The sequence below is a fragment of the Corylus avellana genome, chromosome ca10 (genome assembly GCF_901000735.1).
Source record: "Corylus avellana chromosome ca10, CavTom2PMs-1.0".
In the NCBI taxonomy this organism is placed as follows: domain Eukaryota; kingdom Viridiplantae; phylum Streptophyta; class Magnoliopsida; order Fagales; family Betulaceae; genus Corylus; species Corylus avellana.
Window position 1 is genome coordinate 5,419,146 of NC_081550.1, and position 5,508 is coordinate 5,424,653.

Below are 5,508 nucleotides of genomic sequence, written 5' to 3' on the forward strand. Positions count from 1 at the left end.
TGGCTGGAAGTTCAGGGGGGTTTTCTAAAGTTTTCCCTAATTTTTTTGAACTCATATGAGTCTACAAATCTAATGGTAGATTGTAAGAAAATATGAGCCAAATATGAGAAACTTATTGAGTAATGATTGGGGGTTATTTTCCTAATTAATTATAACGATATTAATTGTGCAGGTTTACTCAAGCTCCATTCATCGTTGTTCCGCCACCATTAATTGATTATTGGTTGCAGATGTAGATATTTTGTGTTTACTGTAGGACCATAAGAGGCGTGTGATAGACAAGCAGGGGACGTGTCTTTACTGCAATAAGGAGTCTATTAATTGTTGTCATTTATTGCAGAGGAATGCTACACATCATTTTCTCAACCATTTTTCAACTATCTCTTGTTGTAAATCGAATGGATCTACCATTGAATGTGTTGAATGAACATGTTGTCCCATAAATTCAACCATCTCTTATACGGAGATAGACAAGAAATGGGCAAAAAATAGGTTTGCAACACTTATAACCACAATTCAATGGTTGGTTGAGATTGTCATGTCAGCATTGTGAGATAGTTGTAGAATAAAAATGTGATATGTTATATTTCTCAAATTCAAAATGATGCAAATAACATAAGTCATAAGTGCAATTTAATTGCAACTCACGTAGGCATTTCTCAAATTCAAAATGTTGCAAATAACATAAGTCATAAGTGCAATTTAATTGCAACTCACGTAGACAACATGTGAAGTCTAGATTTAATTAAATTTGGACCATTGAAAAAATATGGTATCTCATGTATTTTTTTAATTGTCTAAATTTAATTTCAAATTTTTATATATATAAAAAAAAGAGTAAAATTATATTCAAACCATCGAAAAACTACAAAAATGTATTATAAATTTTTTACCATACCTGAGCCAAATCCTCTTCTCTACAAATATTACATCAACACGTGCAAGAAATAAAGTGATATGCTAGCTGGGGATTCAAATCCCCTCAAAAAAATTTAAAATATGAGATTGTCAAATTTTAAAATCTAAGGTTTTAATTACATCTAACGATCCAAACAAATGTAGAGGTTTGTGCGTTATCAAAACAAGTGGGTTTGACATGTTAAAAACTAGAATTAACTACCTCGGTAACTGTAACACCCCGGTCCCATATTGGGAAGATGAGAAGAAGCCCACATTGAGTGGGTAGTTTATAGAGATAGTCATGGGTGCTAAGTCCCACATTGCCTAGTTACTAGGTGAAACTGAGCTTTATAATGAATTATAGGGAAGCTCCAAATTGACTAGTCCTTTTTGAGTAATAGCGCAGATGTGGCTAGCGCTTTTCCCTGGGATGTTACAAATGGTATCAGAGCATTACCCAGCCTGAGATGGTGGGAGTGTGCACAAGCCTATGAGGGTCGCTAGTGGACACACGTTGGTGATGCCAAAAGTGGGACACAATGAAATGTATAAGGGCCAAAAGTTAAGGGCCGAGAATGAAGAAATTCCCTGAGGATTGCCAACGGTGACACTGGTGCCCAAGAAGAGTGCTTGTAGAGTCTCACATCGCCTGGGTATGGAATATGTTATGATATTTATTTATGAACAGATTGAATTTAAAAAAATTTTATAGTAACTTGAGTAAGTTATGGTTCAAGTATGATTTGTTTTTAATTTGGGTTGCTCAATTTGAAGATAGGTGGTAATTTATGGGCTTTAATTTCGAGGACGAAATTCTAATAAGGAGGGAAGATTGTAGCACCCCAGATTTTTAAAGTCTTATTTTAGAGATACTAAATTTATGTTATGATTATATTAATATTCATATTAGGCAATGATATTAATTCTTGGGAAATTTATGAGAGTGGTAATTAGAGAATGGTAATTGGTGAAATAATAGGATAGTAAATGGTAGGTATAAGGATGGTAGAAGAATAAGAAGGTAGAATAGTATAGGGTAGGTAGAATAGTATAGGGTTGGTAGAATAGTATAGGGTTGGTGAAATAGTGTAGGGTTGGTGAAATAGTATAGGGTTGGTGAAATAGTAAAATGAGGGTATAATTGTAAATTGAAGGTAGAATAGTGTTTGATTTTCTCCTATAAATAGAGCTCTTCTCCTTCACAATTTTCACCACTCATCTCATCTCCCATCTCTTACATATATTCTTCCTTCTTCCGCTTTTTACTCAGTCTTTCTTCTTTCTAAGAGTGTTTACTCAGAACAGAGAGAGAAAGGGCGAGACCAAGCGCTACAAGAAAGAAAGAACACAAGAGAAACCGAGAGTGAGATGGGAAATTTAAGACAGAGAGCTGAAGAGGAAGAAAGAGAGTTTAGGCGAGAGAGAGAGAGAGAAAGTCAGTGAAGGGATTGTTATGGGTATGGACCAACTGCAGCAGAACGGGTTTCAAGTAATTACCTTTGATGATCCATTCATGTAATCCACTGTAAGTATTCTTACTTACTGAGTATGATATTGATATCCAATAATACGGATTTTTGTGGTTTTATAACTTGTCTAGCATTTTGCTATATATGATTCAACAATGATTTATATTGTCGGAAATCAATTGACTCACTACTTCACAGTTTTTTGTAGTGCTTGCAGGAATGGAAAATCAAGGTAATTATGCAGTTGTGATTAGAGATTCATATTGAGATGTACAGAGATTCCAAGTTGGTTAAGTTTTGTCTAGAGTTTAGACTGTCGGATAGATTTGTATAAATGCCTTGTACGACATAGCTTTGGGTATTTTTTTTATAAAGAAAAGTATTTTAACAGTATTTTTTTGTATTGATAATTACAGTTTTTCCGCAATATGAGATTGTTACAGTAACACTCAAATCTCTGCATTTATTTGGACCATTAGATGTAATGAATGGCTTGTAAGTATTTGTATTGGCTTAATTCGGTAAGCAAAATGGTGCCAAGATTCTTCTCCATGCAAGGCTGTCCAGACAGGAAGCAAGGCCGTCCGAACGCTAGAAAAAATCAATTTTTCCTAAGAGCCTCGTCTGCACCTTTGTTTGCAAGCCGTCCAGACGTGTCGCGCCAAGAGACACAAGTTAACGATGCTTACTCTAGCTCCGCCCTAGGTCTGTGCGGACGGCCCTTGTCTCTGTCCGGACGGTAGTATACTAGAAACACATTTCCCATGTTTTACAAGCCCTGTTCGGACGAACCCACTTATAGTCCAAATAGCCTGTAGCTTCTAGGTCTATTTTACAATGTAATTGAGTTTTAACTAGACTAGGGGTCCTTAGGCTTTATATATAGATCTCTACAGATCTGTATAGATACAAATTTTCACCAGAGAATTCGTAAGAGGCTGTGCTAAGATGAAGTTTATGTTGTGAGATAAATCTTCCCTCTTAGAGTATTTGTTAGTTTGAATTGTGTGCTTCATTGAGAAGTCTATCGAAATGGTCCGATAAAAGAGAATCACGTGTGGAGAAGATTGTGAGTAAGGAGATGAGTTGGGGGCTTGTCGATCTTACAGAGTCAAGAACTTGCAAAGGGTTGTAAGTGTTCCCCATGTCTATAATCTCGGAATATTTTTTTATAGTGATTTCTTGGGTTTGGCTGCCCCGAAGAAGTTTTGCTTTTAAAACGATTTCTAAAAGGTTTCATATTCGTCACCAAAATCATTGTGTCTGATTGATTTATTGTTTTGATTATTTTGGTGATTCATTGTTTATAGATTGCTATCTGTTAATTCCGCATATTGTGTTATTTATACCTACATAGTGTTTTTCAAGCTCAAATTTAAAAATATGAAGGGATCTCAATTAGCTAGCCAGTGGTTGCAAAGTGCAACAAAGTATCAAACAAGGGTGCTTTTAAGTCGCTGAACTTTGAGGGGAATGGGATCCTCTCCATTTCAAAGGAAATGGAGACGAACTGGTTAATGCAATATAGGACGGCAAATGGTAATATTTTAAGCCCAAAAAATACCTCTATTTAATTAGGGACATTCAAATAGTGACATTTTGAAAATATTCTTAAACATAGTGACTGAAAATAAAAATTAGAGACATTTGAACAATGAAAATATCGCTACAAGGTGACATTTTTGCTCTCATGTCACATTTGGGAAGGGGACGTGGCACTAGTGTGCACGTCACCTTTTTGAAGGTGACATTTTACACGGTTTAAATGTCGCTACTCTTTAAAAAAATTAAAAAAATAATAATGTTTACCAAAAAAATATTTATAATAAAATAAAAAAATAAATATATATATTAAAAAAATCAAATTAATTTTATTTTCTTTTTAAAATAAAATAAACTCAAATTATTACTATTTTTTTGTAAATAAATAAAAAAAAAATAGCAGGGTCGTTGCTGGTTTGGCAACAAACTGGCAGCCACCCAACTTTTTTTTTTTTTTTTTTTTTTAAAAAAAATGTTTTATGTGTGGGTGAATGAGAAGAAATTTTGAAGTTTTTTGGTGTAGGTGATTGTTATAAATGTAAACTTTGAACGCAAATATTTTCAAAATTAGAGACATTTAAATAGTAATATACTGTTAACGCGTCGCTATTCACGCGAGAAAGGCAACGTGTGAATAGTGTTAGTATTAATATGTCTCTATTCACGCCCAGAAGGCGATGTGTGAATAAATAGAAAAAAAAAATAGAAAAGAAAGGCAATGCGTGAATAGTGTTACCATTCACGTGTGAACATCATGTTACTATTCACGTGTGAATAGTGATGCGCATGCGTGAATATTAACACTATTTAAATGTCCATATTTTATGAATATAGATGTTTGAATAGTAAAACGCTGCAAATTAGTGACTTCTCTTTTTTTTTTTTTTTGTAGTGATGTGGCAATGCTCATGGCAGAATGAAGAGACAAATACATATTAGTTTTGTGGTTTCTTTATATGTGTCTTTATTTTTCCAAGGTTATTAAGAGAGAGATGTTACTTACTTGTCTATAATTCTTCTCCTTTGTAAACCTACCATTTAATTTGCGGAATTCAAATTGGGTCTCGCATATTCAATATTATATTTGTCCATCTCTTGTAAGTTGTACCAAGATGGACATAAGATGAGCAAAAATAGAAACAAAACATTTCTCTTTTATGAAATGCATAGGTTTTATGGCTAGTAGTTAGGGGTGACAATTCGTATCCGCATGTCAGATTTTGGTAGTATCAATGCATGAGTATAAGACTATATATGTCAACTATAACTTGACCAATTTAATTAAATGCGTCAAACCCCTCAATTCTAATATTCTAATTTTATATTGAGTTCATGTCAGGTTTGCGAGTCATGTTAAAAATTGTAAGTCATTATGTTGCGTGTCGGGTTCAGGTCATGTCGAGACTATATAGGTCAAACCTAACCCAACCAATTTAATGAAATGGGTTAGACTCTTCATCCATAACCCTTTAATTTTATATTGGATTCGTATTAGATTCGCGAGTCGTGTCAAACATTGCCAACTCTACTAGTATAGAAGCTGCTACATTGTTGATTTGCTGTAAGGTAGCTATTGGTTCTTTTGTGTTTTGTTTTG